The 10,766-nt window shown below is 37.5% G+C and overlaps 1 long non-coding RNA gene across 4 annotated transcripts in view; it reads left to right on the top strand.

Annotated features, from left to right (window-relative positions):
• LOC106513568 (uncharacterized) overlaps positions 1-10,766 on the top strand; it is a 201,579-nt gene that overhangs the window by 177,451 nt on the left and 13,362 nt on the right. For 3 of the 4 annotated variants that reach the window (XR_001309804.1, XR_001309797.1, XR_001309799.1), the window contains one exon: positions 5,475-6,521. The exons of the other annotated variant lie outside the window; for it this stretch is intronic. This is a non-coding gene — a long non-coding RNA (uncharacterized LOC106513568). Of the gene's footprint in view, positions 1-5,474; positions 6,522-10,766 lie in introns of those variants that run through there. 4 annotated transcript variants of the gene reach the window in all.

Genomic DNA, 10,766 nt, shown 5'->3' with positions numbered 1-10,766 from the left:
GTGAATAAAATTAATGCAGACATGGTTGACCTTGAGGTGCGGAAACCATGTTGGCTATTGCTTAGCATATTATTAGCTTCTAGATGCTGAAGTAGTTGATTACCGGTAAATAATGTTTTTTTCAAGTAACTTAGAAAAAATAGGAAGCACAGAAATTGGCCGATAGTTTGAAACTTCTGTTGGATCACCAGATTTAAAAATGGGAGTAATCTGAGCAAACTTCCAGGCATCAGGGAAAATAGACTGCACAATACATAAATTAAGCAAATGATGAAACAATGGTAAAAAAAGGTGTTGGCATGCATTTTCAAGAAATCCATATTTATCTTATATTTGTCAAATGCATGTGAGCCATTTAGAGATTGGAGAGTTTTCAAAACATCACTCTGAAATTTCAGAAAATGAAAATTGTTTAAGGTTTATAAAACCCAGAGGCTGCAGGTTGTATTTGTGTTTCAGTAATACTGAGTTTGATCAGATGACTGAAGAGATTCTGTAACCTGACATGAGGTCATGAGGAGCTTTAATGTTCAGRAGCTTTGAAGGTTCGACACACGATCAGCAACAGGTCGTCTCCTCCTGAGAGAAACAGAAAGTTTTCTTCTCATCCTAACTTTCTTCTCCTCTTCTTTTCCTTTTCTCCTTTTCTTCTCATTCCTTCTCCCCTTCTTTGCCTCCTTCTCCTCTTTTCCACTTCCTTCTCCTCCTCCTCTTGTCCTCTTCTCATTTTCTTCATCTTCTTCTCCTCTTTTGTTCCTTCTCCTGTTCTTCACCTCCTTCTCCTCCTCCTTCTCATCTTCTCTTCTTCACCTCCTTCTCCTCCTCCTCTTCTTCACCTTCTCTTCCTCTTCCCATCTTCTCCTTCTCTTCACCTTCTCTTCGTCTCCTCCTCTTTGGCGCTTTCTCCATTTTTTTCACTTCTTCTTCATCTTCTCCTCCTCATCTTCTTCCTCTTTTCTCTCATTTTTTGTCATCTTCTTCTCCTCTTCTCCTCCTTCTCATTGTTTCACTGTTGTTCATTGGATTGTAAATAAAATCAGTGAGGTGGTAAAACTGGTGAAACAAAAGAAAATGAAGTGACTTCTACATTCTTATAAAAGTCAGTATGAACCGTTCTAACYGTACGGTGAGTATTAACTCATATTTACTGATGTTAATGATAATATTGAGAAACAAACACATTAAGATATGACTTAATGTGGAGAACTCTGAGCAGACATCTTCACCCTGACACTGAGTTTCTCTCACAGCTGTCTTTTTATCTCCCTAACACTTTGTTTGGGAAGTGTAACTTTAAACAGGACAGTCTGCAGTGAGTATACTCTCCTCTCATTGGTTGGTCAATGAAACCCTCGCTGATTGGTTGTAGAGTGTGTGCACGTCGTTTCATTGTTGGATTGGCAGGAGGAGGGTGACTGTGACCTCATCACACAAGTTCCACAGGAAATGAAGACGTTTCCTCCGGTGTGTCGAGACCGTTTCCTTTATGCTGAGGATTTTGTCGTTTGTTATTGAGACAAGGAGCTGGATGTTTTTTTTTTTTAATGAAACGTGCAGAAATAAAYGTTTGCATCGATACATCTACAGCTGATGAACTTTTAAACTTTAGAACCTTAACTTGTATTTATTTGTCTAATTTTGCACATCTTTAAAGTTAAAAGAACAAATCATCAAAATTGTTGATTTTTGAACCAAGAGAAAAGGAAACCTCAGTAACAGAGAGGTGGTCATAATGTTTTGGCTCATTGCAGAACCTGTGTATTATTATTATTGTTGTTATGGTGAGAGAAGTGTTATTAAGGTCAGCTGACCCTGAAACTCTGCATTAATATTTGAGCTGGACGTGTCGACGCTGCTGCAGACGTTCCTACAGAAACATGTTTTGCAGATGAAGAGATTCAGCATCGTTACAGCTGCTCACATCCTCTGATCTCCTCTTTTCTTTTTGTTCAGAGCAGAAATCACCAGGAGGCTTTGTTTCTGTTCAACTGTTAAAGGTTACAGAACTTTTGTTTGAGGCCTTTGTTGTTGTTGCTTCAATTTAAAACAAGCTCTGTGTGTTTTCACCCTAAAGGGATAGTTCCAAGCCTTTAGGCTCTGCACACAGTAACAACTAGAGAAGCTGTGCTAATGCTGAGAGCTGAGTAACTTTGGAGAAAAACATTTTTGTGAGTTTTTACTGGCTTTACTAATTGTAAATATCAGAAATTAAAGTTTAATTTTACTCTTCTTTCTCAGTTGTTCAGAGCGGCTGCAGAGAGGCTGAGGTTGATGAAGAGATAAGTGCGTGTCGTTGCAGATTTTCCGGCCCTAACTTCTTTGCTAACTCTGCAACAAGAAGCGCTTTATGTGAGCGAAGCTTTAGAAACCCAACAATCTATAAAACATTTATGTTCTTTCGCCATTACATCATCACCGTGACTCTGATCGCTCAAGGACATTTTGAAAATAGCCTCGAAGAAGCTTTGTGCTCAATTTCATTAGTGGTTCCTGGTCTGATCCTGCAGCGCTGCACCGGATGAATTACCGGACCGTTGAGCCAAATGGCTTTTGTCCCGGTTTGAACCGGTGAGACGCTGCCAGCTGCGGAGCAGACCAGGATGACCCAGGAGGACTGAGATCACAAACGTTGAGTTTAGGAAGAATTTGTTCTGATGYACGATGTGGGTTTTTTGACTTATCGGCTTAAATGAAAGTTATAGATTAGATTTCTGAAGTGAAAACTTCAGAGATTTTGTAAGACGTTTATAAACAAAGAATATCTTACCTGTTGTAGATGGCTCTCTCTGAGAAGTGAGTTTCATTTGGACTTGATTGTCTGACAGATACTAAAATGGATTATTGCCATTTTTAAAACAGTCTCATCTTGCATCACAGTCACCTCATTAGTTACTCCAGATTATTTTTTTAATTCCATCTTCAACATAGATGTTTTTAAAATTGTCATAAGTAGTCTAAAACGTTCTAGTGTGACAGGGCCTTTAGCATCTGTGACAATATGGAGGAGCAAAAACAGCAACAGCCTCACAATCATAACAGCATTGGTGTCACAAATTATCTGTAATATTTTTACAATAAATGAATAATTCTGTTATTTTTATTCAACAATCATGTAAAGTAGCAGGCATAATTTAAAAAAACATAATTTAAAAGTAACAATGTCCAGACCTGAAGTTCATAATAACTTGGACTTTTTAGCTAGTTGAAAAATTATTATTATTTAAAAAAGTATATTTATTATTTCTTACTTATCATAAATAATAATAAATATTTAGTTGATACTTGTTCCGGTGATATATTGGAATAAAACATGTCTCTGCTGATATTAGCTAACCACCTTCTCAACAAATAAGGTTTGTCCAATAGAAACTTAAAAATAGTTAAATATAAATATCATTTACTCTGTGTTATTACATAAATCAGAGGCAGCTTGTAATATTTAATGATTTGTGTTAATAAATAGATGGCTCAGCAGAGTACATGTAAATGCTACAGAAGCTAATATCTGCTAACCAGTTGCTTTATAAGCTTATTTAATTTTAAACTGTTACATGATTAGCTTCATTTCTGCTCAGATCACATCCACACTGAGGTAAATAAAGTAAAATCTGTTTACTGTTTCTCTTGTTTGTAAATCCAACACACACAGCTTTCTGACAGTTTTCCATACATTAGTTTATAATTACTCTAAAACAGTGGTTCCCAAACTTTTTATCTTCTGACCCACAAAATATCCATGGCAAAAACTTGTGACCCCAAATATTACTGGTCTGAGTACATAAACTTCATTAATAACCCTAAAAACACAGGCTTTCTGACAGTCTAAACAGCTTGTACACAAATATAAATACTTATTTATACTTATTTTGTAATAATTATGGGGAAAATATTACATCAGCAATTATTTCATTACCCTTTAAATTGATTTCTGGAGATTATCCAAGGTGCTTCATGACCCATAATTGTGCAGTGGTTCCCAAACTTTTCAGCTTTTGACCCACAAAATAACAGTAGCAGAGACCTGTGCCCCCAACTGTTTTTGGCTGATAAACATTTGTATCAGGTCAAAGGGCATAGTAACAATATTTTTATACTACATTTATCCATTTTAAATATACTAACCGCACTCCTTTGTAACAACTAAGGCAAAAATGTAATTAATTCAGGAAATCTTTTCAGGACCCCACCTTGATGTTTYGGGACCCCACTTTGGGTCCCGACCCCAACTTTTGGGAAACACTGCTCTAATGTAATAATAATAATTTTGTTAAATGAACATTTTGTTTCCTACAAAAATATTTCTTGAAGATCTAATTGTGTTTATCGGCCAGCAGTGATGTTGAAATGAACATTCTGCATATAGACAGAGTTGTAAAGTAACTAAGTACAAATAGTAGTTTTGGTTATTTGCACTGCAGTTATTATTTTTCAGCTGACCTTTTACTCCTACTCTGTACATTTTCATACAAATATTTTAAATACTTAAAGACTTTTACTCAAGTAATATTCTTAGAGGAGACTAACTTTTACCAAAGTAATTTTATAGCAAGATACTTGTACTTGAATATCACTTTGACATATTTTATACAAGACTGTGTATAGAAATATCTTCACCAATTTTTGTCTGGCAAAGCAGCAGTTAGGGTGGTCAATGAGGGGGGTCCAAATATATTTTTACAGTGGGCACTGCCACCTCTGGCCACCACCTGGCTCTGCCCCTGCTCCAAACTGAAATTCTGCTAATGGCTATCTACAACAAGTAAGAAATCTGTTTTTCTATGGAACCCTGCTTCAAAACATCTGAATCATCAAGTAAAGTTTCACAAAAAAGTTTTAAGTGAACGGGAAAACCCAGAGACGGTTAAAAGAGACACGGCTTCAGCAAACAGCGAGTGTCGGTCCTCATTAACCAGGAGAGGCCAGAACCTGGTGCAGATGTGATCGCTGAGAGGTTTCAGTCCCAACTTTACCCAGCAGAGACTGAATCTGTGAGGAGATGAGGCGTCACACTTACAATAAAATACTGCACAATAACAAAGTAATACATAACACTTTGCTGGCATGACAAACTCAATAGCCCTTTGCAAACCATCCTGATTGCATTTACTTTTTATCTAATTTGGAGTTTGGCAAGCACAGTCGACCTCACTAACCCATTTGTAATCAATTTGACTAATGGAGTAATCTATTAATCTGAAACGGTAAACATTTATTCTGTAAAACAGTCTATATGAAGGCTGAAAACTGACCTTTTCTATTCTAATCCTCTGCAATGCATCATTTTTTTTTCTTACAGCAAAATCTTTGAAAACGCCCAGTTTCTTTCTTTAGACGAGTAATTAGGAGGCAGGAACACGAGTTCCTTTGTGCAGTCCTGCAGAACACTTTGTCTCGAACGTCAGAGGCCTCACCCCGACACAGACACACTGCTAACCTTTCTTTTTCTTTTGTTTTGTTTACATCTTTTTTTAAAGAGACTGCAGGAAACCTGTCTGCGCTTTTTTTATGAGGTCACCTTTGAAAAGAAGTTCAAAGTCTCGACTTCTGTCGGCTGTGTGAGGTGTTTTTAGAAGACGGAGCAGATCAGCAGGTGTAACGTTGACACTGTTTTTTATCCTGCTGCCGTGACGGAGACAAACGGCTGATGACGGCATTCATCTCGTCTGATTCACTTCCAGGGAGCGACAGGTCGCAGGGGATCAGGACGACGTCTCCGGCTGGAGATCCCTGAGAAARCCAGACTCTTTGTGACACTTTGAGTTCACAGTTTTAGTTTAAAGTGTCTGACGTGCTTTTCCTATAAATACAAAAACTGGAAGAGAGCATCTGATTAGTAAAGAAATTTGTCATAACGCACAGGATTTTACCCTTTTTGTATCATAACTGGCATATTTTTGTTTGTGAAACAGGAAGTGAGCACAAAGAGGAAGTTTAATTTCTCTGAACAAATTTTTTAGGATTTGCTGGAGTTTTTACTGCTGTTGTCGAAGGAATGAATATGATGCTGCCTCGCATGCCAAAGTTTAAATGAAAATGTTGGATATCTGTCACACATTAAAGCAGGGATGGGCAACTGATGGACCGAGGGCCACATTTGGCCGGCGAGTGACTTCCAATCGGCCCACCATTGAATTTTTTTTTACTTAAAAACAAGCACTAAAAGCTGTGCTTTTAGTCTGCTTAGAGACACTGGCTGTGTCCAAATTCAGAGGCTGCATCCTCCGAAGGCTGAATTTGTCAGGTGCTTACGTCACGGCGCCGCGCCAGAGGCTGTCCAAATTAGAAGACTCCTCCCATGTGGCTGACAAATGCGTCCTTTTTCTCTCAAAGGAGTACAGTTTTAAATAAAAATCTGTAGGTATAAAAATTAAACGTTTCAAGCAGACACAGCAACTGTCTGCGAAGAAGGATTTTAATACAAGTCACAACAACACGTTGCACAAAGCTAAATATGAGAAGTTTACTGGAGTCGTGAGCACATAAACTGCAACATTTCACCAGAACCATGCAGGAGTCTGAACTCAAGGCGTCTTCCTGTTCAGCTTCAGCTCACTGAAGTGTTTCTTTTTTGTTTGCTTCAAACAYTTTGTATCATATTAATTTAACAAGAGTCTACTACATGCATTTGAGTATGACACATGTAATGTTACTGCACTGTGTGTTAGTTTAATTACATTTGTATAAGTGTGCAACACTGTCCTGGTATCAACAGAAAAAATGTGGACGCTTCCATCAATCTAGTTGCCTACCTCTGAATTAAAATATACATCCAATTTTAGCACCTACAGTGGTTTGCAAAAGTATTCATACCCCTTGAACTTTTCCATATTTTGTCACATTACAACCACAAACATAAATATATTTCACTGGAATTTAATGTGAAAGACCAACACAAAGTGRTATACAATTGTGAAGTGGAAGCAAAATTTTACATGAATCAAAACATTTTTTACAAATAAAAAACTGAAAAGTGCGACGTGCAAAAGTATTCAGCCCCCTTTTCCCTGAGTGCAACCAATTGCATTCAAAAGTTGCCTGATGACTGCTAATTACTCAAAAGGGTCCACCTGTGTGTAATCTAATCTCAGTACAAATACAGCTGCTCCGTGACGGCCTCAGATGTTGGTTAAGAGAATATTGGGGAGCAAACAGCATCATGAAGTCCAAAGAACACACCAGACAGGTTAGGAATATGGTTTTGGAGAAGTTTAAAGCAGGCTTAGGTTATAAAAAGATTTCCCAAGCTTTGAACATCTSACGGAGCACTGTTCAATCCATCATCCGGAAATGGAAAGAGTATGGCACCACAGTAAACCTGCCAAGACAAGGCCGTCCACCTAAACTTACAGGCCGAACAAGGAGATCACTGATCAGAGAGGCAGCCAAGAGGCCCATGGTGACTCTGGATGAAATGCAGAGAGCCACAGCTCAGGTGGGGGAAACTGTCCACAGGACAACAATTAGTCGTGCACTACACAAATRTGGTCTTTATGGAAGAGTGGCAAGGAGAAAGCCATTGTTAAAAGAAAACCATAAGAAGTCCCGTTTGCAGTTTGCCAGAAGCCATGTTGAGGACACAGCAAACATGTGGAAGAAGGTGCTTTGGTCAGACGAGACCAAAATTGAACKTTTTGGCCACAATGCAAAACGCTATGTGTGGCGGAGAAAGAACACTGCACATCACTCTGAAAACACCATCCCCACTGTCAAATATGGTGGTGGCAGCATCATGCTCTGGGGGTGCTTCTCTTCAGCAGGGACCGGGAAGTTGGTCAAAGTTGATGGGAAGATGGATGGAGCCAAATACAGGGCAATCTTGGAAGAAAACCTGTTGGAGTCAGCAAAAGATTTGAGACTGGGGCGGAGGTTCACCTTCCAGCAGGACAACGACCCTAAACATAAAGCCAAAGCTACAATGGAGTGGTTTAAAAAAAAGAATATTCATGTGTTAGAATGGCCCAGTCAAAGTCCAGACCTAAACCCAATTGAGAATTTGTGGCAAGATCTCAAAACTGCTGTTCACAAACGCTCTCCATCCAATCTGACTGAGCTTGAGCTGTTTTGCAAGGAGGAATGGGCAAGAATTGCAGTCACTAGATGTGCAAAGCTGGTGGAGACATACCCTAAAAGACTTGCAGCTGTAATTGCAGCAAAAGGTGGCTCCACAAAGTATTGACTCAGGGGGGCTGAATAATTTTGCACATCGCACTTTTCAGTTTTTATTTGTAAAAAATGTTTTGATTCATGTAAAATTTTGCTTCCACTTCACAATTGTATACCACTTTGTGTTGGTCTTTCACATTAAATTCCAGTGAAATATATTTATGTTTGTGKTTGTAATGTGACAAAATATGGAAAAGTTCAAGGGGTATGAATACTTTTGCAAACCACTGTATGTAAAAATATCTATTTTTTGCACCTATTTGTCTTTTCTTTTCTTGTACATATTGTTTTTTCAATCAATGCTTCGTGCTATAAGGCCATTTTAACCCCTTTTAAAATAAGAAATACAAAGGATTTAACTAAAATTGTCAGAAATAACAGGAAGAAAATACTTGAATTAACAAATTGGTTTTAGTTTGGATTTTAACTGCAGCTTTGAACACGTCTGATAATATCAATATAAAATATATTTACAGAGAAAAATATGTTTGTCTTAACCAATTAAAATGAATCAGATCTGAGTAGTTAGATGTACATATATATGCCCTAAAAGACCTCAATCTGTAATTAATGTTATCTTTTATTTTCCCTCTGATCTGAGCAGCTGAGTCCTCCACACTTTGTGTGTTTCGACTTGGAAGGGCTAACAATTTAAATACACTTATAAGAATTGTTTCTATTTTATTATGTAGTAATCAGCTAAAGGCAGCTCAGATTGGCTTGTATTTATTTTCACATCCTACATATATCAGCCAACTGATTGTACCAGAACAAGTAATATTTAAATATTTTGCAAATATTATTCTGATTACCATAAAAACGACGTGTATTTATTGCTTTCCTCTTATGTTATCATCATAAAACAAACAATTTCAGGGGTTTTTTACGAGTTTTTTTTTTTCCTGTAATTACTGAGAGCGTGAATTTGCCCACTCAACCCAGTGGCAGTCTGGGTATTTAGGAGCAATTTGATCAATTTGTTCTTTGTTCGTTTTACACAAGTATTCAGCTGCAGAACAGGGGGTCCACTCCGGAAACTCATTTGAAATTTATGAAGTGAAAATCACGGGTCTAATAATCCCCCTCCGTGTGCTTTGGTTCTGATTGTGAGAGCTTCAAAGGTTCTTTTAGAAAAGGTTTAGTCAGACAAAAAAAATGAAAAAATAAAATGAAATAATGGTCCAGGAAGAATTTATCACATGCAGGAGAGATTTTAGWAATCAAAAACCTGTGAACCTTCAGTGTTGAGTCACAACTATTAACATTTGTTTCATGCACAGGGGCGGAGCTAGACTTTTTTTTTGCAAGGGGTGGCACAAAGGTGTTATTTTTTTGAGGGGGCAGAATGAAAAAATTTCAAGACGGCCACCAAAGCAATTTCAAATAAATCTAACTTAACTGTTTTTAGATATATTGAGCTGAAATTTGTTGGTGKAGCTAAGAATTACTGCTAGTCCCAGTTGAAGCTAAACGCTAAAACAAATTTTACACAGAGCTACAATTCAGCCATTAAATATGCAGACAAAAATGAATATAGTAGTAGACAAGAATAATCTTTAACAAAATCTGAATACACCTTAGCTGCAATTCAGCTTTTTTACACATATTGAGCTGAAACTTTGCTGTTATGGAATCRTTGCTTTGATCAATTCAATGGTTTAGAAAAGTTTTTTCATCACACTTGCTCTGTTTTTGCCCCAACTTACTATTTTTTATTGCCACATCCAATCCCCACCCCCACTTGTCATCTATTTGTGGGTGGCCAATCAAGTGCCACCATGGCCACCCCTCTGGCTCCACCCCTGTTCATGCAGGAGGCAAATATTTTTTAAAATAACTAAATATATTAGCGCTAACTGTGCAGTTTTTATATGTTTCACTTTAGTAAAGCTGATAGAGAACAGGTTGAGTCGTGACCATCACTGTCTGATAATATTTTTTAAATATTTTATTAGATTGTTTTTCTCTCKACCAGCCTGAAGCTGAGAGTTTTGTGATGTTTCAGCTTCTTACTGCTGCAGACCAGCTACTGACTCAAAATTTAGAGAAAATTTGTCCATTTTTTGTTGAACTCTGAGAGTTTGTCACTAATTACCTCTGGCTGTGATTGGAGCAGCCATTTTAATTTTAATCACAAACCTTGTTTTGTTGCCCACCTCAGCTCGCTCTGTGCCCACCCTGTCTGCCGCCCGGCAATCGTGCTTTAATCTGGAGTACGCTTTAGAACAGGGGTGGGCAATCCTGGTCCTCGAGGGCTGCAGCCCTACATGTTTTACATTTTTCCTGCTCCAACACGCCCGATTCAGTCATTGATTTACCTTTTAAGTTCTGCTGTATGGAGGACCGACACTGACATAATTATAAATAAAAGCAGAAATATGTAAATGAACCACTAAATACACAAATACACTTAAAATGCACCAATTCAATTAAAAAAGAACTTCACCTCATGTTTTGTAATTTAATTCTCGTTTAATTGATATTTTTAACACACTTCAAATTTGACTGTTATTTAAACATATATATTTTTCAGTTTTACTTTTTACTTGCACATACATTTGTCTCTTAAATGTTTAGATTGAAATATTTTTATAGTTTTGTCT

Source organism: Austrofundulus limnaeus, unplaced genomic scaffold, assembly GCF_001266775.1.
Source record: "Austrofundulus limnaeus strain Quisiro unplaced genomic scaffold, Austrofundulus_limnaeus-1.0 Scaffold13, whole genome shotgun sequence".
NCBI lineage: Eukaryota > Metazoa > Chordata > Actinopteri > Cyprinodontiformes > Rivulidae > Austrofundulus > Austrofundulus limnaeus.
Note: the sequence above shows the minus strand (reverse complement) of the source record. Positions and strands in the feature narration are given on the sequence as shown.